General features: G+C 42.2%; 1 protein-coding gene across 1 annotated transcript in view; it reads right to left on the reverse strand.

Annotated features, from left to right (window-relative positions):
- SCN4A (sodium voltage-gated channel alpha subunit 4) overlaps positions 1-22,620 on the reverse strand; it is a 250,242-nt gene extending 227,622 nt beyond the window's left edge. The window contains exon 1 of the mRNA XM_082272569.1: positions 22,478-22,620. The gene's annotated coding sequence lies outside the window, so the exon portion shown is untranslated. The remainder of the gene's footprint in view (positions 1-22,477) is intronic.
- Between the last annotated feature and the right edge of the window lie 596 nt (positions 22,621-23,216).

Raw genomic sequence — 23,216 nt, forward strand, 5'->3', positions numbered from 1 at the left:
AGTGCATTGAGCTGAAGTAAAATGCAGACGTGCAGAGCACCGGATGGCACCACATATCACTGCTCAGCATCACAATGCACTGCGTTGCTGTGTGGTGACATGTCACTTTGTTCACTTCAAAATAAAGTTGACAGAAAAAGAACTGTGTGATGCTAGAGAGGACCAGCAGGCTTGGGCAATAGCGAATTTGGGATTAGAGTCTACCAGCAGAGTAGAGTATTATTCAGAGATCAACTTAGTTGTTTTAGGCTGTCTTAATCATATTTTCAAGGTGAGTGAGTAAAGGTGGATCTGTCAATTAAATAAATTGTGGCTGAAGAGTGTGGCGCAGTTGGTAGTAATTAAACAAAAAGAGGGGGAAGGTTACATTCCCCCTGCAGTTGGGAAAAGGTTTTAAAGCCCTGAGAAGTATACAAATGAAACTGATACTTTATCCCTTTTGCAGACCACCTCTGCGGGTCTGGAATTGTAAGCAATTCACGCAAGGTAGAGTTGTGCCATAGGGGGCCATTTGAGAAGTTAGTCCACGGAACCGTGGAAATACAAGTTACTACAGTAACAAAAGAGACAGAGTGGTCTGTAACATAGTAGTGCCCTTAGAAAGGGGCATTTTTATTCTATAAACCAGCCTTTCTCAACCTTTTCAACGCAGAGGAACCCTTGAAATATATTTCCGGTTTTGGGGAACACCTGCTAAAAATTAAAAATCTACAACGCATGACACTTTAGTGTGACAGTCAGTGGGAAGAATAGATAAATAGAAGTAGTAACCGCGCTAGTGGAAATAACACAAAATAATAGCTGCAACTTCAAGTGTGACCACACCCTCAATCAAAATATAAATTATATAAGTCGCGCTAACTAAATATTGAATAGAAAGTCCATGTCCAAGTGGGAAGAATGCTCCTTACTTTTGTCATCATTGGAAAGAATTACCTCCTTACAGAAAGCTAAAAGGAACAATGGTGTCATTGAGAACTTTTTTGAGAATTGCCCATTGCTCAAGGAACCCCTAGCAACCTCTGGAGGAACCCTGGTTGAGAAACCCTGCTATAAACAATATTATGTAGCGTCTCAAAAGACAAAACTATGGCAGCTTCAGTAGTGGTACAGGCATTAGCCGAAAAAGGATGAAGCCAGTCATGAACAATAACCAATTGGGATGTCAAATATTAATGATAAAAATTAGGAAATGCCAGACCCGCCAGGAAGGTTAGTCATTTCAGGACATCTAGTGCTATTCTAGGGATACAGTGTTTCCAAAGGAATCCCATGTAAATGGCATCAATTTGCTTAAAAGTTGACTTTTTTTTAAGGAATTGGCCATTAGATACAGTAATTTCAGTAAACATATCATCTGAAACAGATTAACTATGCCCATGAGGTCTAAGGGGAGTTCCATCCCCTGCTTGGTCCACTGTTGCATTTGAGTGATTAGGGGCCTTTATATTGTTCGTTACATAAGATCTTATGGGCAGTTGTACCACAAACCCAAATAAATAAAAGTTTGCACCAACCTGGAGTTGTGAAATCAGATAAATCACCTGCACAGTCGCTGGATCCAGATTGAATTTGTCCCAATTTACACAAAAGCCAGAGAAATTACCAAATTCCACTGTGTCACATAACAAACAGTGCAGGGATTTGTTATCTGCTAGATATATGAGGGTATCATCCACACAAAAAGAGATATGTTCTTCTATAGTGCCTATAGTTAGGCCATGTGTGGAGGGAGATGCACATACAGTATGTGGGCAGCCAGGGGTTCTATGGACAAGACAAATAATAACGGATTCCTCTAGTAATGGAGTATCGGTTATTGTTTACATCTACTTTACTACTGTAGCACTACCCCAGTGGGAGTTGCTGAAGTTAAGGATCCCCCACTTCTGCACAGCCAGGCACACCGTATCTTTACAAGCACCTAGAGTCAGAACAGTCCAGAGCTTTGTTTTTGTTGTTTATTAGGGGGTTAACAACTTGAATATGGATGGGAGATTATGGGATGCCCACTTGACTTGAACAGAATCTTCAGGGACAACTTCCTCTTTACAGTCTCTTATATACAGCTTCCTATATACAGCTTCAACTTCTTTTGACTTCCACCTGCACAAACTTTGTTTCTCTCTTCACTCTTGAAGAAACTGACAGGCCTCTTGTCAGTTCAGTAGCAGCCCCTTACAGGCAGGATCTCAAAGTCCCTTAAAAGTAGCACAATTTGAGTGAAACTGCTTACCTTGTAGCCACTGATCCCAGAACCACTTCTTCAAGGAATGCCAGCCCATCTGGCTGCATCTGCCTCTTTCACCAGCCCTCCTGGCTGCCTCTCTACAGCAGTCTGCCCGGCTGTCTCTTCCACAGCCAACCCAGCTGACTCTCAGGAGATCTCCCAGGGAAAGGATAGAAGACTTTAAGAACACCGATGTCTTCAAGGGAAACTGACTACATGTGGCAGTATCCCCTTTTTGTTAGTCCCCACAGTGTTGCACTACTCACTCTGCCCTTCTTGCTCCCATGCCTCCAGGAAAGCCTCCTCCTTTTGAGTTTTTGGCTCCTTCCAGCACATGAGCCCCAGCTCTAGGCAGGAAACCCCCCCCCCCCCCTAGACTAAGGGGTTTGCCTCAAGGGCCACTGACAGCCTCCTTAACACCGCATCTCCATTTTCCACCCGACTGCCCCTGCTGGCATGGCCCATGTCTATTTATGGGGTTGTCCGAGCCCCCTGCTGGCCCACCTCCGGGGATTGGCTGAGGCCTTGCAAATATTCATGATAGCCCTTCCTAACTCCCGCCCTCTAGTTCTAGATGATTCTCCAAACTTCCAAACCAAGAGGTGATACCAGAGAGAGCTGCCAAGATGAGTCACCCTGCTCTTGCCTCTAATAACCCTGACCTAATTTCAGGACTAAGGTTATTCCTGGCGAACAATATGCTTTTCTTCTAAACTCACTTCTAGCATACACTAGAGGGTGCTATACTACTTTACTTTATATGCTTCCTTATCCCTCCTGGAGCACCACTGGAACCTTAAAAAAAAATCACCATTGACACCAAAGGTGTCTTTAGCCAAGTTTTTAGAAGCAGTCCGGGTCTCTGTGTTTTACAGTCTATTCTTTGATGTTATCTGCAAATACATTTCCTTTTTCCTCCACTGAATATATTTCCACCACTATAGTCAACTATTTCTATAAGTAAAAATACCTTAAACAAAGAAAAATTACAAGCTTTATGTACAAATCTCAGTTCTGTGGGAACATTTCAACATTTCAATATGGAGAAAACCCAATAAACTGAATATCATGCAGTCTTTTGGTCTTGGCCATATTGAAATGGTCACACAGCACTATCACACATCTATAATTGGAACTTTTCTAATAATTCTCTTTTAAATATAGCTTCAGCACCACTTCATTTATAAACATGATTTGGCTTAGTCATTATAAAACAAACAAACAAACAAACAAACAAACAAACATCTTGACCACCACGTAGAGAAGTAATTTGCCAAACCGTGATAGTCTTCTTGTGTTGTCTTTGGAGCCTTTCATTTTTTATATTTTATTGTATCATTTTAGAGACAGTATTTAGCAAAGAGATATAGGACCCTGCAAATTCAAGTGTCTAGCCCAGCCTTTCAACTTTTTTACACTTGAGGAACCCTTGAAAAAATATTTACGCATTGAGGAACCCCTAAAATAATTATCTGATCTACAGCTTAGGTGTGTAGTGAGTTTTAGATAAAGTATAGGAACAAGAAAAAAAAAAAATAGTAAAACCAACCATGACAACATTGACTTTGCATTTGTGCTCCGTTATAACAGTAATTTTGCATTGTTGCTCCAAGCTAACACTGGTGGATCTATGTTTCTCATTTAGTTTATGTAGTTTACATATGCAAGCACAGTTCTCTGCTTGATTCAATTTTGAAATATGCATAAAGGTAAAACTATTTCTCTCTGGGAACAATATTCAATTATATCCAATGTAGCCAGGGGCTTGGCCTACAATGAGAGTATGGGAAACCTTGACTGCAGCTGCTCTCTGTAGCTGTTGTCCTGGGATGCTAAATTGGTTAATAGCTATTTCAGCAAAAGGAGGGAGCTGCTGAGCAGGAAGAGTTCAATAGACCAATTCAGGCAACTCTGCACTGTGGTAACTGTAGTCCTGCAGAGAGACACTACTGTGTAATCAAAAGGTTTTGAACTACATTTCCAAGAGATGAGACTGTCGGGAGGGGTGGGGGGGGGGGGAGTGCTGCATTTCCATGGGCTGTAAAGTACGCATTGCTGTCCAGGGTGCACAATCCCTGCTGCATATCGGCGGCCTGGGCAGGATCGAGAATGCTGAGTTTTAGAGTGCCGACAGCCAGAGTCACCTGGGCGCAGAGCAGAGAGTGAATTGCTATGTGTGGTGTGATCAGATGATGAGCTGCAGTATTGCTGGGACTTCTGCTTTGAGACTGACCTATCTGCTGCTAGAAAGTCTTTTAGCAACTGATCATACAGCCATCTAGTATCCCTATCGCTGCCTGCAGGCTTAACCGGGATTCATCTCATGTGCACCAACAGTACAACTGGGCCCCAACGCTAGCCAGCTGAACAGTTAGGCCTAAAGACTGCGCCTTTACACCTGCTAAACAGAGACCTTCACCTCTTTGGGGACATGGCAACATATCCTATCTATTCTCGTACTATAGACTAGTTATAGTATTATTATTATTCACATTGCAGTAAATGCTTCTATGCACTGTTTATTGCTGACTTTGCTGACGTATGTGTTGATTCCAGTCTAGTGTTACAGAGCTCTATTCTAAGTTACTTTGGCATAGTGGTTATATCATCTAGCAGATTGTGTCTGCACCTGTCGGGGTGCCAGAAAACCAGACCATACGAAGATAAAGAAAAATAAAGCGATTTATATATGCAACAATAATAAATCGCACAGCAAGAGAGAGGAGCAAAATCAAGAACAGCCGGGGTCAAGTGCAGAATCGGGTAGTCACCCAAGTCAGGATCGAGTACAGGAACAGGTAGTCATCCAAGCCGAGAAAGAGTCCAGAAGCGAGTAGTCTGCCGAGGCCGGGTCGTCGTCTGATGCGGGGTCGTCTGCTGATGCGGAATCCAGAGCCAGGAAGGTCGTCAGCCAAGCCAAGTAATGCACGTAGAAACCACAGAGATCAGAGGACTGCTAGCAGTGATGCACGTTGGAGCACAAACGCAAGGGCAAGGTCTGAAAGCCATCAGGTGATATATATAGTCAGGTGTGCAACATCATCACTGAGCGACGCCCAGACAGAGTTTATAAGAGACAGCAGTCTGCACATGTCCAAGATGGCTGCCAACAGGAAGGCAAGGTAAGGTAAGACCTTGATAGCACCTACCTTCTGTGTGCTTTTTTATGCTTGAACTACCATTTATTCTGACCCTTATCATTACATTGAGTTAATTTACAATGAAATGGTCTTGTGTCTTTTTCTTGGTACTAACTCACAGCCACATTAAAGGTATCTATACTCATGTATTTTATAAGTGCTTGCAGTGACTTTATTTCAACCAGGTGTCAGATGGGCTGAGGTTGTTCATGGAGTCATGGCGCAGAACAGTGGACCCAAATTACCAAGCAGCTCCTTCCTCCAACAATGCTAATTACCCAAGCAGATCTTCAGAATAGTAAAGCACACAACATGCATTAATAGCAAGTGTAAAATAAAATAATTTTTTTCTTGTTACCTGCCAGGCGTTATCAACCCCCAAAACATGTGTTTACTGGTACTGACCTAGAAAACACGATTGTTCTCCTATCATTCCTCAATGCTGAGGGTACGGATGACTACAAGAGTACCATCAGCTTAGTGGTAACAAACTAATTACATTGGTATCTTTTATTGGAACAATTAAGCCCCTGTTGGGTGGATATTAATGCAGTTCAACAGTGGCCAGTGGAGAAATCCCTGGGAACTTCTTCTGGAACCCTATTGTTATTTGGAACCAATATGGGGAAACCCTGGTATATCAGAGCAACTGTTGTGCTAAAAGCAGAAAGTCACATTCTTCCTGCTGTTTTGTACTGTGCCCCAAAAAATGGTAAGTGTATGCTTGGTTTCCACAGGCAGTATGATTGCTTTCCCTTCATGAACTATTATAAATGAATTGTTAAAAAATATTTGTTAAAATCCTGTTTCATAATTTCACCATTTTATTTTTTGATGGTTCTTATCTCCTAGAGATCCAATCTTCTTAGCCCAAAGTACATTTTTTTTTTCTAGCACTTGACCTCTGAGACATATTGCACAGATCAAATAACCTATTGGTTGCTAGTACGCTCAGCTATGTTTTCACATTACAGTGGCCAGTAATAGGTACATTCCCAAGAGTTATAATCTAGTATGCTGTTGAGCATGTTAATATCACGATGGATCAGTTCATGCAAGGTCGGATGTAGGGCTGAGGACATTTTATAGGGTCAAGTAGACATTATGTCTAAAAAATATAGTTGATGGCAAGTACTTTAGAGCCTTTTTCTTTCTTGTGGTTGAAGCATGTTCCCTGCCTGCTTCAAAAATGTACTCCAGATTAAATAAATAACACAAATTTATAAAGCTCTTTATTCATTAATACATCCTAAAAAGTAATTTTTTAATGCAGATGTAGCACCCTACAGGTAGATACTAGGCAAAGTATAGTGGGCCTTGGCTGCCTAACAGCAGGGCCGTGATTTCAGCTAGGCTGTCATGTCTCCCAGATGTGGTTACTGAGAGGGGAGTCTCCCCACTGGCTCTGTGAGAGGATTCTCATTGGGCAGTGGAGGAAACCCAATCAGTAGCCCATTCAGGCTTGTATCTACTCCAGAAGGCAGATTCGGCCGCAGAGGATTCTGGGAGTGGGTATAAGTTTGGAGGGGACGCATGACGCAGTGTCTTTGGCGGGAAGCAGAGTCCCAGGAGGGAGAGTACGGCTTTCTCTCCTCCTGTCAGAAGGATCAGGTGTCTCGGGCGGCTTGCCTGAGAGTGCAGAGAGAGAGCTGAGCTGAGTTGCAGAAGGGATCCAGTGTGCTGAGGACCAGTGGAGCAAGAGGGGTCCAGTTTTAGGAAACCTTCCAAGGTCGAGAGTACTGTGAACTGCCCCTGGGGGTCTGCCTAGTGTAGAGGGGGCCACTCCAGAGAAAGTCCAAGGGATCCAGGAGCCAGCTAGTGTAAAGGGGGTGCCTAGTCAGAGGACCCTGAAGTGTAAAGGGGGCGCCAGCAGTTGGGCCCTGAAGAGTTAAAGTATACAGTGTACAGTGTAAAGTGTACAGCGTTAAGAGTTGCAGCAAGCACAAGCAGTTACAAGGAGCTACCTTAGTCAGTGAAGGGCTGGAGGGAGTTGTTCACTGGACTTCAGAGCTAAATAAAGTTTCAGGAGTCAAATGTATCACAGTCCTGGATCTTCTGAGTTAACAAGCCTGTTAAAGTCGGAGTGCTCCACCAGAGTTTCCTCTGGCTTCGCCCTGCCCAGGCATAGTTCCCCATCTTTCGGGTCCTGCCACGCGCGCTCATACTCCACCTCCCCGGTGGGGTGGGCGAGACGGGCCGGTGGTGCGCTCGCCGGCGGCAGGATCCCACCTCAGCCGGGTGCCCCGGCCCTCACCTTCATTGTGCCACAGGGTTTCGTGCGAGAGGCCCTCCGACTCCTTGGTAAGCGTTGGCTGGCATTCAGCTGGCGTCAGGACAGCGCCAACTGCCATTTTTCTGTACAGTGTCCCAGTTAAACCTAGTTGAGCCAGAGGAGTATCCCACTCATTCCCTTCTCCCATCCCCAATATACAATAAACAAAACAAACCAAAGATGCCGGAATGGTCATTGTCTCAGTTCTCACACCTGGGTTCACAACTTAAATGTGTTGGAAGTGTCACTTGCAATCCCATGTAAAGCATAGCTCCTGTGTTAGTAGGCCAAAGCAGCGCAGGAGCAGGAGCCAATCAGTTCTCCCGCAGTGCTCATGTCCTAACAAAAACATGCTGATAGGAGGAGAAAGCAAAGTGACAAAGAAGTAAGCTCCAAAGAAGTAAGCTCTTTAGTCTGCTGCGTCTCCCTTCACTGCCCAGTCACTGGCTGGGAGAAGGAAAAGATCTGTAAGGCTTAGTTTACACTTGGGATTGGGGGCAATAAAAGTAGGAGGTTTCGCCAGATCTATACAGTGCCCCAACTGCCCCTCTCCTTGACCTGTAGCATGGCATAAATAATTCCCTCCTGTCCAGTTCAGTTGGCAGTACCACCACCTATTGAGACCAATTCAAGTTCAATGATGGATGCTGGACAATTGTAGTACAGTATTCCCACTGAAAAAAGGCAGTTCAATTTGAGAAAACGAACACAAGCTTTCAGAAGGTGGTAGTATCATCTCTTGAATGCATGTTAGCTGTGGCCACACCACCAGATGTAAACAAACCCTAAGTGTTACCTAACTGCAGTCAAGAAAAATCAGGTCACCTGCCCAGCCAGAGTTGTGTTGTCCTGTAGAGCCGTGTAACTAAATGGACAGAAATACAAGTTTCTTGGCAGGTAGAACCGCTCACTTATGCGTTTTACTTCTTATTTGTGTAATTAGCTTTTTGCCTTGAGTTCATCTTTGTATTGCTTGTTTGCCTCTAGATTGAGCTGACTGTAATTTTGATATCTACATTTGACCCATAGGGCTAATGGACTAAGCCACCCATTGTGTTGTCACTGCTCGAGCTCTCCAAAAGGTGTGTTCCCCAAAGTTTTGTTTTTGGGACAATGACCTTTTCATTTTTCCCAACCCAGATCATATGATTAGTTTGTGAAGGTACAGAATATACATTTTAGTCCTTTGAACCTAGATATCATCAGGTCTTTATTTTCAGCAGGAACGCGGGGGAACGCAGTTCCGGCACCTCCAGCACTGAATGTAATTTATGGCAAGGAGTGCTGGGGTGTGCTGGAGGGTCTAATGATGCTGCCTGCTGGGGACTATTGTCGCTGGTAGAGATCTATTTTTGTGTGGGGGTATCTATTGTTGCTGGCAGGGGGGTCTTATAATGCTGGTGGGTCAATTGTTGCTGGGAGGGATCTACCGTTGACGGAGTCCATTACTGCTGGAGAGTTTATTGAGGCTGGCTGCTGGGAGATCTGATGTTGCTGCAGGGGGGACTATTGTTGCTGGGGTGTTACTTTGTTGCTGGGGGGGATGTATTGTTGCTGGGGGGGTCTATTGTTGCTGGGGTGGGGTCTATCAAATTCCATACAAATTACCTAGTAGCACAAAATTTTACTTATTATCTAAAAGTGGCGGTACAGGGCGGTGGATAGGGAGTGGAACCAAGGGATGGTGCTCAGAGGTGGTTAGGGGGCAGAAATTACTCAGAAGGGAGGAGTTCCTACTCCTATTCTCTGAGAAAAAAAGCCCTGGATATCATTATTAGTATCAGTCAAGAAAAATACATCCTAAACAGTTCAAGGTTAGCCTTCTATGGACCAGTGTTCATGTCACAAGTAAGTAGTAATCCTTCATCAGCAGTGCTTTTGATTCTGACAGTTAGAATTAGGACATGCTTTAAAGAATGATTTTATTTTGTGGAAAAAATATGGGTATTAGACATTCCCCTCACCCCCTCCTTTTCCACAGAACTCTGCAGATCTTCCTAAAACTGGCTAGAGACCAAAGATGTTTCCAAGAGCAGCTTGGAGATATTATTTATTGAGTGACCTCAGAGTCTTTATAGAGCTTTCTTCTTTGTCCATGCAGACCAAAATTTATAACACCAAAGTTGAGCATAGACAGGTAGATGCCTCTCCAAGAATGTATATGGTCATAAAATAGGCCTAATCTTTAAGAGGTGCCTGAATGTGCATTCTAAATTAGCAATGTGGCTAAAATACATCCTTTATTGGGTTTGCAGTTAACCACTTGCCGACTGCGCACAGTAGATATACTGCGGCAGTCAGCCCCTCACAGGCAGAGCGACGTAGGTCTATGTCGCTAGCCTGGGAGGCTCTGGGGAGCGAGCGAGCAGGAGCCGCCGGAGGCGCGCTACCGCGCGGTCACAGACCCCCCCTGCGCGTGTGAAAAAAATTTGAAAAATATTGTTATTTTTGCAAAATTAACGCTCTTTTTTTGTTTATAGCGCATGATCAAAAAAAAAATCGCACAGCTGATCAAATACCACCAAAAGAAAGCTCTGTTTGTGGGAAAAAAAGGACGTCAAATTCGTTTAGGTACAGCGTCGCACGACCACGCAATTGTCCGTTAAAGTCACGCAGTGCCGAATCGCAAAATAGGCCCTGGTCAGGAAGGGGGTAAAATCTTCCGGGGCTTAAGTGGTTAAAAGGCGAAACTCCACCCAAAAGGGGAAGTTCTGCTTTCCTATCCCCTCCTCCCCTTATATTTGCAATGTTTGCTTTTTTTGACAAGTACCCACTTCCTGTCCACCGCCGAGGTGATCAAAGCGGAAGTTCTCCCCAGCCCCTCCCTGCCTGCAAGCTATAGGAGACGTAAAGCAAAAACAGCGCGGGCTATACTTCTCCTTTTAATACTCCTAAAGGGTTGCAGACACTGCAGCTCTACTCATTAGAACAATGAGAGTGCACCAGGTGATAATAATGAACCAGACCCTCCCATTCATATTTAGTTTGCAGAGGACATGGTGGAATAAACAACTATTTTTCCAAACCGAAAAAGATAGGGATCTGATACAGAATTCCTGAAATGTACATTGATCACCAGGAAGGGATTGTTTTTCTCTTAAACAAAAAAACAATATTGTGCCGCTCTATCCTCCCAAAAGTGCTCTTATTCGATCAACCTAGTATACCATATACATCATTTAAAACATTTTGTGCACATATCACCAATAAATATGTTAAATGTTTCCTTAATTACTCGCTGACAGCAAAAAACGAAACCAAAAAACAATCCTCTCTCAGAAGTACAAAACAAATACATTTCTTAGCTATTGAGTGAATTCTCAAGGTTAAGAGTGTTTGTCTTCCAAACATTAATAGTGCTTTTCTTAATACATACAGTATATCTTCTCTTTACATCCCCATGCAGTGCTCTTAATCCAGGAATAACTGTGCTCCCCTCCACCAGATGTGCTCTCACCTGGTAGCATGCGACCTTACGACTAAGTATGTATGCTCAAATAATGCTTTTGTCCTTCCAGGACTCAATGGATAAATTCCTCAAACTCTCCTTCTTCCCCCGTGCTGCCGCTGAGTTGGTTTCCTCAGGTTAGGAACAGCTATGCTCATGGAAAAATAAAAATTAAAAAATTGCCAACAATAGTGCCTATATCATATGATAAAATTCCGTTATTCTCACTCCTTTAACCACTTTAAGACCGGAAGATTTTCCTGCTTCATGACCAGGCCTTTTTCGGCACTGCGTTACTTTAACGGACAATTGCGCAGTCGTGCGACGCTATACCCAAATTAAATTGATGTCCTTTTTTTCCCACAAATAGAGCTTTCTTTTGGTGGTATTTGATCACCTGTGCGATTTTTATTTTTTGCGCTATAAACAAAAAAAGAGTGACAATTTTGAAAAAAAAAAAACAATATTTTTCACATTCTGCTATAGAACATTGCCAAAAAAAATTTAAAAATCAAAATTTTTTAACATTTTAGGCCAATTTGTTTTCTGCTACATGTTTTTGGTAAAAAAAAAAAACGCAATAAGCGTATTTTGATTGGTTTGCGCAAAAGTTATTGCGTTTACTAACTACGGGAAAGATTTATGTCATTTTTATTGTTTTTTTTTTTTACTAGTAATGGCGGCGATCTGCGGTTTTTTGCGGGACTGCGACATTGCGGCGGACAGATTGGACCCCTAACTGACATTTCTGACACTTTTGGGGGTACCAGTGACATTACTACAGTAATCAGTGCTAAAAATATGCACTGTTACTGTAATAATGCCATTGGCAGGGAAGGGGTTCATACTATTGGTGATCAAGGGGTTAAATGTAAGCCTAGGGGAGTGATTCTAACTGCGGGGGTTGGGCTTTTGAAATGATCATAAGAGACATGCGATCCTATATAGCAGGATCACATGGTCTCTGTGATCATTGCAGGGAGAAGGACGGACAGCTGTGTTTACATCAGCCCCCGTCCTTCTCTGTCAGCGGGGAGAGATCGCCGGTGTTAGACGGCCATCGGAGCCACCTGACACCCGCACTGGCTTCCCCGCTGATGATCGGGGGCGGGAGCGCAGCGGCAGCGGCGGCACTCGCCCCCTAGTGGCCTCCCAGGCAGATGACGTCTATTAATGTGATTTTGTCTGGGAGAGCCACACTGCCGACGTAAATAGGCAGTGCACCGACGGGAAGTGGTTAAAATACATCTCACATTAAACAGGCGCTTACAGTACATCACACTAATAACAGCATAAGCTGATAAAATGCCAGTATCCAGATCAATAATACAGCTTTGCAGTGTGTATTGATCGTGCTCTGAGCATCGTGATGTCAATTGCCCATCCCCTACGCGTTACGCCACCGGTCACTGTGATTCCAAGAGTCATTGGATTCAGAGCAAAAGCCAATTAAATACTTCATCCACAGTCAACTTTTCTGGGTAGAACGATCTCCCCTTCAGCTTGAGCCAGGCACATGGCTGCTGAGGGAGAGGGGAATCGTTTTTTTTTCTCAAAAATTAAGTTATGCTCTGAGTCAATACCAACAGGTAACTTTTTATGGAAGAAGAGATTCTGTATGTCTCTTTGGGCCATAAATAGTTTTTTGTGGCACGATGGTAATTTTTCTAACTGTACACTAAGCTGCACATGCATTACTCAGTGTACAGTCCCTTCATGCTGTGAGTTCCGCGACCAAGTAACTTCCTCTGCCCAACCACGACACTACCTGCCTGGAGTTTGCATGTTCTCCCTGTGCCTGCGTGGGTTTCCTCCGGTATTCCGGTTTCCTCCCACACTCCAAAGACATGCTGGTAGGTAATTGGATCCTGTATAAATAAATTGGCCCTACTATGTATGTATGAATGTGAGTTAGGGACCTTAGATTGTACGCTCCTTGAGGGCAGGGACTGATGTGAATGTGTAATGTACAGTATATGTAAAGCGCTGGTTCACACTGAGGCGACGCGACTTCGGGGGGCGACATAATGGAAGTCTATGCAAGTCGCTCCGAGGTCGCCCCAAAGTAGTACAGGACCCTTTTTCTAAGTCTGGAGCGACTTGTGTCGCTCCTATTAGAACGGGTCCTGTACTACTCAATGGACCGCGACCGACCGCGACTTGTCAGGCTGACAAGTCGCCTGACAAGTCGCGGCAGTGTGAATGGGCTCTAAATTGACAGCGCTATATAAGTACCTGAAATAAATAAATTTGAAAGCAGAACAGGATAAGATGGAAGATATGGCTCCTTTCCAATTGTTTTTCCCTATAATAAAGTACATAAATACATAAATCTCAGCTCCAGGCTGGGCTAAAAAACTAAAATGTGAATGACCCCCAACATATGCAGGATGTAACGTTTTAGGCCCCTTTCACAGGTGTGTGACTTGCCCTGCGACTTCGGGCGTACCCCATGATTTCCATTGAGTACCGTTCATATCTGTGCGACTTCAAGTTGCAGCAACTTCAAAGTAGTCCCTGCACTACTTTGGTCCGACTATGATGGGACTTGAGGTCCATAAACCTTAAGATTACACAGGCATTGCTTCAAGTCTAGTCACAAATGCGGCAAAAAACATTGCGGCAAAGTCACGTGACTTTCAGGTGGCACAAGTGTGAAAGGGGCTTTATACTTGCCATACACTATACGAAAAATCGTTCAAACTCATTTTCGAAAAACGAAGACTCAGCCATAAAGGCAAACTACAGTGCCATCATGTAATGACCGATAAATCCTTAAATGGATATAAATGAATCCGTTTTTTGTTAATTGTTCTCACATATACATAGTGCAAACAGTTTGGACAAGAAACGCATTAACCTTTCAATTTATCGTTCGTTTGGCAGAAAATTTCCAAACTTGTCACAAGCGATTACCGACTTGTGGCCATTAACTGGCAGACAAATGAACGAACTGTCCAATCGACCAAATTTTGGCCGATTTTTCGTATAGTGTATGTCCAGCATTAGTCTTAAAGTGTTACTAAACCCACAGCAGTAAAATCAGTGTGTATATACAGTAAAGCATGCTGGTTATACTAGCTGTAGAACCTAAGAGGTTAATTCCCTGCATTGTGTAAAAAGGCAGTTTGATCCTGTTTTCTCTGATTTTCCCCTTCTTCCACTGTCCCCAATCCATCTCCTGATAGAAGAGAGCCTTGGGTGAACTCTGCACATGCGCATTTTTTTTTTCTTGGGAGAGTGCATGTGATAAGCACAGGTCCAATCAGCACTGTCCAGACAGAGGGTCAGGGGTTCTGCAGCCTCATAGGACAGTCAGAGAAGAATGAACACTCCTCCTACAAGCTTTAACCAGTGGTCTGCTGGACACTGGTAGAAGTCAAAGCCTGCTCTAACTGCTGATGAGAAAAGGTATTTAGCATTTTATATTTACTAAAATAATTGCATTTCCATGCTCTGTGTACTGTGGGAGACCATATATAGTGACTGCAGGCTCCTGGGTTTAGTAACACTTTAGGCAAACCATAAATGGATCGAAATTCAGCTTGTTGAGCAGGGACCAGTCAGATTTCAATCTATGTATAGGCATCCTGGTTGTACAAACGTCAATCTATCCCTTGACTTCTACAACCAGCCTGTTGGGTTTTTCTGATCGATCAGTAACGCGATTATAGCCAGCAGCACTGATCATCATATTGTGACAGCAGGAAAGGCTCCCCGCCATCAGAACACAATTGCTCGGCGGGAGAGTTCCCTCATCCTCATTGAATGTATGGATTGGGAAATCAGAACATTTTTTTGTTCAGCACATTGGTTGAATGAAAAAAAAAATAATGAATGTATGGGCTGCCATAGGAGCAAGGGGCAGCAAGAGCGCTAAAATCCAAATTCAGATGCAGTAACATTCTATGCTAAGTCTGCATACAAACTAGACGATTCGGTATGTCTAGGACCAGGGCCATCCTAAATATTGATTGGACCCTGGGCAAACATTTTCTATAGAGTGCTCCTGGACTGGAGGTTGCAATCTCTCTTTGGAGGGGCCCCAGTATTGGAGGTGGCAATCTAGAGACACTGCTTCCTCCAGTCCAGGGGCCGAGGCCTCTCCATAGAGAGATGACTAGCTCCAGTCCAGGGTCCCTTCTATTGTACATTAGAATAGAAAGCTCCTGGGATAGCAAATCAGTGCAGACTACAGTGACAGTAGTGCAGGAACACTGTGCTCAACCCCCCTCTCCCTCAGTGTGCAGGTTAAGGTGCCCTCTATGTGGTCTCACCTGAGCTGGCTCATTTGAGTGGGCAGGTGTCAGTCAGGTCTGTCAGTATGGGCACAGGGTGGCATTGGGCACTTTCTGTGTGGTAAAGTAATTGGACACTATTACAGTAGGGCTCGGGGATGGGGGGCAAGAAAATGGATGGCCCTAGACTCCCAGAATGTGCCGGCCCAGCAGCAGCACCCCCAGTGAAAGAGAAATTGTGCAGGGAGAGGCAGAGGACAGATTACTCTGACTGCTCCTTCCACGGCCAGCGCCAGAGACCCTGGACAGCACGGGCTGAAGTACAGCTGCTTTGGGCCCCATAATAATGACTGGGCCCCGGGCAGCTGCCCTGTGTTAAAGACAGCCCTGTCTAGGACACACTGGAGCCTGTCAGAATCCCTATTCACATGTAGCTGCTGATTTGAGCAGTTACATGCAAACAGTTGGCCTTCAGTTTGTACAGGGCACAAATCTGGCTGCTCTGCTGCTGGCCATGGCTGTGTTCATTTAACATGCTTTGGGCTGGTTTCTCCACCTGCCAAATTCCCTGATTCTCAACAGTGACCTTCCATGTAAATGAGGCCTTATAAGAGTAGTACTTACCTTACTCCATGGTTTTCGAGGTTTCTGCCCTGCTGTTTCCAGTAGTGGCGATCGGTCCCATGAATTTGCTCCTCTTATGCAGTCTTGTCACCTCCCCTCTCCTCTACCACCATTGCTTCCACTTTGTACATGACCATGGCCCAGAACATTATCTGTTGTGGGACCATGCATTAAATCAGTATTAAAACCCCAAAACTACATTTTTTTTTAATATTGCAGCTTACCATATCCTAGTGGCTGCATTAGTTTCCCTTTTCAGGATTATTTTTCCTTAAGCCTTGTACACACGCAACGATTGTTGGCTGTGAATTTTCGGCCAACGTCCGATCGGCCGATTGTCGGCTTGTTAGTATGATGCTTCCGACAACCGACTGGTGTGCATGCTATAAAATTTTTGTTGGCCGTCAACAGAACGGCCGATTGTTCTTCAGTCAGTACAGATTTCGGCAGACAAAAATCAGATGAGCAAGACTGGGCATGCTCAGAGAAGAAAAACACACGAAAAGTAAACCAGCACATGACATCACTTCTGAAGTTGGTTTTTTGTTGGTCGATTCGTGTGCAGTCTAGAGCACATTTCAACCAACACAACAACACTGGACAAAAGACGGCCGATCGGTCGGCCAACAATCGTTGCGTGTGTACGAGGCATTATTTTCACCTGTTGATCCGGCCAGTAGTTCTGTTATTTTTTAACTTCCAAAAATGACAGAGGGCTGAGACAAACCATTTAACACTGATAGAGGTGCTTACCATGGTCAACTTTTATTCATTTATGTAAAAAAAACTGTTGCTGTAACTACTTAAAAAGCGTTTGTTGATTTTGATTTTAGGCTTTAATTCATTAGTCGAGTCCATCTAAAACTGATGCATCCAACACTACCCCTTGCCTTCCTTAGACTGACAATGCTTCTGTCCAAAGGTATCCCTCCTCCATCCAAAGTGGAGACACCCTTAACCAATTGCCGACCAGCTGTCGTAGTTTTACAACGCACCTGTACGTCGCTTCGCGGGACCGCTAGTGGGGGCGCACGTGCCGATTGGGTACAGGGGAAGCCAATCAGCGGGTCCGGCAACCATGATGTCCGCTGAGCACCCGTGATCGCTCTCCATGGAGACAGAACGGCGGTCTGCCATTGTAAACATGGCAGACTGTTGTTCTGTCAGTAATGAACACAGGGACCCTGTGTTCCTCTTATTTAGGAACACAGGTCTTAGTGTCCATGCAAGCCCACACAGTTAGAAAGCACCCCCTAGGTGTTAATCCCTTCCCTGCCAGTGTCATTAGTACATTAACAGTGCATATTTTTAGCACTGATTACTGTAGTAATGTCACTGGTCCCCCCAAAAGTGTCAAAAATGTCAGTCAGGGGTCTGATCTGTCCGCCACAATGTCACAGTCCTGCTAAAAATTGCTGATCGCTGCCATTACTAGTAAAAAATATAAAAAATATATGATAAATATTTCCCCTAGTTTGTAGACGCAAAAACATTTGCGTAAACCAATCAATACACTTATTGGGATTTTTTTTTTATCAAAAATATGTAGCAGAATACATATTGGCCTAAAATTATGAAAAAAATAGATTTTCAATTTTTATTTTTTTGGGAATGTTATATAGCAGAAACTAAAAAAAATCGTTTTTTTTTTTTTCAGAATTGTCGCTTTTGTATATCAAGCAAAAAAAAAAAAAATGCAGAGGTGATCAAATCCCACCAAAAGAAAGCTCTATTTGTGGGGGGAAAAAAAGGACATCAATTTTTAATTTATTTTTATTTGGGTACAGCGTCGCACGACCGCGTAATTGTCAGTTAAAGTAACAGTGCTGTATCGCAAGAAATGCCCTGGTCATTAAGGGGTAAAAACTTTTCGGTACACAATATGAGAAAAATTCCGTACAAGGAACGATTGTTCAATTTTTGTATAATGTGAACACAACTTTCAACGTCCGATTTAAGGCCTGTACACACAATAAGAAAATCAGAAGTACAATTTCGTCCAACGAACAATCTGCCAATTTTCGGATCGTTAGTATAGTGCTTTCGACAGCCGATTACCAATTTTCGTACAACAAAACCTGGATGTTCAGGCTATAAAAAAATTTATCCTACGTGAACACAACGTCCGATTTCCATTTAATTAGTACAGTTTTCGTCCGAAAAAAATCATAAGCGCAAGACTAGATATGCTCGGAAATGAAAGAATACATACAAAACAATCCAACACATGACATCACTTCTGAAGTTGAATTCTGTCGTACGGGAAATTTCGTATGAAAGTAACCTCTTCACTTTCCATATGAGAATAGCATGCAACACAAAAACTAAAAAAAGTTAGTCCGATAATCTGATCGTGTGTACGAGGCTTTAGACATTTCTAAAGGGACAAGCTGCAAAATATTTCTCGTACAAGAACATAACTAACAATTTTCCTTTAATGTATACTGTTTTCATACAAGAAAAATTGGATACGGAAGACTGAACATTATCATAATCAATAAATAACAATAATCTACTCTACAATGGTTCTACTGTATGTTAGACGAAAAAAAAAACCCTGTCATTTGAGAATTTTCATACAATCGGTACCATCCTCAGGCTAGACATGCTGTGATAGGCAACCGGACAATCGGTCACCCAGTTTTCTTATAGTGTGTACCCAGCTTAGGACAGGAAGTGGCCAGATCACAAGATGAAAATAGTGGAAAAAAATAAAAGAAAGGAAACTCATGCAACCATCACATTAAAGGATTAATACACTGTAATATGTTGCATTTGTTTTAATACCCCTTTTACGATAATCCTCTCAATTAGATCCCCCTACACCCAGTGGTGTATTTAGGTTTTGTGCTGCCCTAGGCCTGGCTAAACTTGGGCACCCCTAATTTAAATATGACCCACCCCTTCCTGTAAAGGCCACACCCTTTCTAATTTATGACCCGCCCTGTCATCTGTAAACCACAGACCACAACCACAGTCTATCAGTGCCCATCAGTGCAGCCTCATCAGTTCCCATAAGTTCAGCTTCATCAGTGCCCATCAGTGCTCATCGGTTCAGCCTCATTACTGCCACCCAGTGCAACCTCATCAGTGGTCATCAGTACAGCGCCATCAGTGGCCACCAGTGCAGCCTCTCAGTGAATCATATCAGTGCCCATCAGTGCAGCCCTATCAGTGCAGCTTATCAGTCCTGCCTCATCAGTGGCCATCAGTGCAGTCTATTAGTGCCCATCAGTCCAATATATCAGTGCCCATCAGGGCAGCATATCAGTGAAATCCCATCAGCTTTTTTGCTGCCCCCCTGCAAAGTGCTGCCCTAGGCCTGGGCCTTGTTGGCCTAGGCCAAGATACGGCACTGCCTACACCAGGGATCTCCAAACTTCGGCCCTCCAGCTGTTGCGGAACTACAATTCCATGAGCCATTGTAAAACTCTGACAGTCACAGACATGACTAGGCATGATGGGAATTGTAGTTTTTTGAACTGGAGGGCCATAATTTGCCCTACACAAAACAAGCATTATATCCTACATACCAGGAGGAGGGAACACCCACATTTATTATTTTTTTAGGCAAACCGAATTTCAGCTTTAACAAATATTGGAGTAAATTCTAAGAACTGTACCTCTAACATTGGGTTTACTTGTAATACCTAGACTAAATGTGGCTCTGAAACGTAAAGATTTTTGACATAATCATGAAAATCTTTCCATGGGATTGCACTCCGCACAAAAGACCCCAAAAAAAAAAAAACATACCGTATACCAAATACAACTGTATTGAAACGAATGAAAGCACAGCATACAGAAATTGCGTAAATTTTCCACTGCACTTTCTTTGGTTTTAAAATTCAGACCATTTAGCAAATAACAAAATAAATCCATTCTATTATATAGGATTTATATAGCGCCGACAGTTTACACAGTGCTTTACAACTTGAGGGTGGAAAGTACAACTACAATACACTTTAATACAGTAGGAATCCGTATTTTCATTAAACAAACAGATCATGCTTAGCCATATTTTCAATTTATAAAAAAATCCCCCCTTTGATACAAAGGTGACGACCCACATAAAGTGCTTGCGATGGGGGGATTGGTAGAACTTCCTGCTTAAATAGTCCAGCCAAAAGGCTGACCACCACCTGAGGCCCCTTTATATACCGAGGCCCTAAAGCCTCGTACACACGCGTCAAAAATCGGCAGGGAATTTTCGTCCGACGACCGATCTGCCGATTTTTGGCTTGTTAGTATGATGCTTCCGACAACCGACTCCGACTTTTCGGCCGAAAATAATCCTGGTGTGCAGGCTATAAAATTTTTGTTGGCCGTCAAAACTCGGCCCATTTTCATGCAGTCAGTACAGATTTCGACAGGGAAAAATCTTATAAGCAAGACTGGGCATGCTCAGAGAAGAAAGAACACAAAGAAAGCAATCCAACACATGACATCACTTCTGAAGTAGAATTTTGTCGGGCGAGAAAATCCCGTGAGCAGTCTAGGCACATTCCAACCAACAAAACAACACTGGACAAAAGACGGACGATCGGTCGGCCGATATTCGTTGCGTGTGTACTAGGCTTTAGACACCTGGCCAGATCCCTCTTACACCATTGGGCAGAACTTACCTACCACAGGTGCGCCCAAATTAATAAAGGGGAGTGGATCAGGCCAATACAAAATTAGCCCAGAAGAAGAAACAAGGAGGAGGAAGGGCAGAGGCAAACCCAAACACAAACCCAATAAATTGTACCCACTCTGTTACATTCTTTTTGAAGAAAAAACAATATATCCATTGTCCTATGTAACTAACAAAAGGACCACAATTTTAGACAAGTTCTAAACGTTTTTAACTGCTACAGACGTTTTACAAATGAAATCACAAGCAATAAAATAGGAGTACGGGCTTGTTTTATACATACAAAGTTGTTTACAATATTAGTTTCAGGCTCGCCCATCCTGACGCCTATTCTGCCGCCCACTTTTTCACCATAAATCAATTCCTGTCATGTCCAGTTCCTTTAATGTCAAAATCTTGGCTCTGGTCTACCAGTTCAGTTACTTATTTTCCATGGCCATCTTGTTACCAGGTTTTTCTCCTTGCAAGCTCACGTCCAAGGACTGGGCACAACATTGGAGAATATTTTGGCTTTTGCGGTCTTATTAGGTCACCATAGACAAAGCTAAATATATACTACTGCTTTTTTTTATTATTATTATTCTCTTGATTCAGATAACATTTGTAGAGCTTTCTAAAAACTCTCTAACAAGTAGAACATATTGGATATAAATCAATGTAACCTGGACACACATATAAATCAACCGTGTAGCATAACTTGTAACAAGACAGGCATACTCAGCTGTAACATTGCCTGAGCTGCATTCTAATATATAGAAATATACACACACACACACACACATATATATATATATATATATATATACACACACACATACATACACATATATAAATATATATATATATATATATATATATATACATATACATACATACATACATACATACACACACACATATATATAAATATATAGATTTATAATATAATATCATATAATATATATATATATATATATATATATATATATACACATATATTTTTTTAATATATATATATATATATATATATATATATATATATATATATATAAAATATATATTCTAATATATAGAAATACAACAGGCAACAGAATGAACCGATAGAAGTAATACAGTAAAGAGAAGCTACAGTTGACCATCAGCTATGTAAATACGTTCAAATAGTAAGTGATTTATAAGAAAAAAATAATACATTTTATATATATATATATATATATATATATATATATATATATATATATATATATATTTATTTTATTATATGTATATATATATATATATATATATATATATATATATTTTTTTTTTTTTATTTTTTTTTCTTATAAATTTAATTGGCCTTTGGTGGAATATCAGACAATAAAAAGCTCACCAACGTCTGAAAATTTAAAACATTTATTGATTTATTAAACTGTTTCATTTGCAACTGAAATCAGTGTCTTCCAAAAGAGACATTTCTCAGTACAGGTTTTATATATATATATATATATATATATATATATATATATATATATATATATATATATAATTTTTTTTTTTTTTCATAAATTTAATAGGCCTTTGGAGGAATACCAGACAATAATAAGCTCGCCAAATCCTGACATTTTTAACCATTCATTGATTTAATGAACTGTTTCATTTGCAACTGAAATCAGTGTCTTGCAAAAGAGACATTTCTCAGTATGGGTTAATCCCACGCTACCAAGCAATAAAAACACTATGCATTGCAGACCTACATATACGCGTAAAGATCAGGTGATCGCGGCGATCTAAAACAAGGTACTTTGAAAGCCAGAAAGGGTTAATCCAATCACATGGTAGGTAAATATGTATATCATTTTCTCCATAAATCTGTTCCAGGCTGGAAAAGGTTTCATCAATAACTGGGAGAAAGAAAATAATGGAATTACCTTATCAGATGGACATGAGAAATCCTTAAGGAGAGAAGTTTTGTGGCTCAGACTATTCCTGAGTGTGTGAGTCCCAGGCAGAGACTCCTCACAGGACAGCTGCAGCTGATGTCAGATGATCACGCCTGAAATCTGAGCATCTAACAAACTCTTCAGGTAAAACTTGCCTCTCTCGGGTTTCGGACATTAATTCCCTACTTGGCCAGTGATATGACATGCAAGTATGTGCTAGGAGAAGGGCTGCGTGTACACGTGTGAGGGCCCAGGGGACATCTGTGTTGTGTGTCTTCACTTATCATGCTGAGCCATGTGTTCCTGTGGCTAGTTAAATCGGACCGCTGCTGGGTGGGTTTAGACACAGTTCATTCTGATGATTGAACCTTTAAAGGGTAACTCCACTTTCGTGGGGAAAAAAAAATAGCAAATAAAGAAAAAATGATATAGCGTATACAATTGCGACACAAATCATATTGTAATTGAATGTTATTAAAAATGACCTTTCCTTTTTAATCTGCAGCTGTTGTCATTTTCTGAAAATCCAATGCAATATGGCTACCTGGAGGTGTTCTGTACACAGAATGTATACTGACCACACCCCAGAAACATCATTTCCTGCTTGTGTGATTGGCTCACCAATTTTCCCAGAAGTTTTCCTAAGATTCAGAAGTCAGATTTCTGGCATCCCCTGCAACATAAATGTCATTTTTGGTGAGATACTCCCAATAGGAACACGTCTAAA

Source organism: Pelophylax lessonae (assembly GCF_965119305.1).
Source record: "Pelophylax lessonae genome assembly, chromosome: 11".
Taxonomy (NCBI): domain Eukaryota; kingdom Metazoa; phylum Chordata; class Amphibia; order Anura; family Ranidae; genus Pelophylax; species Pelophylax lessonae.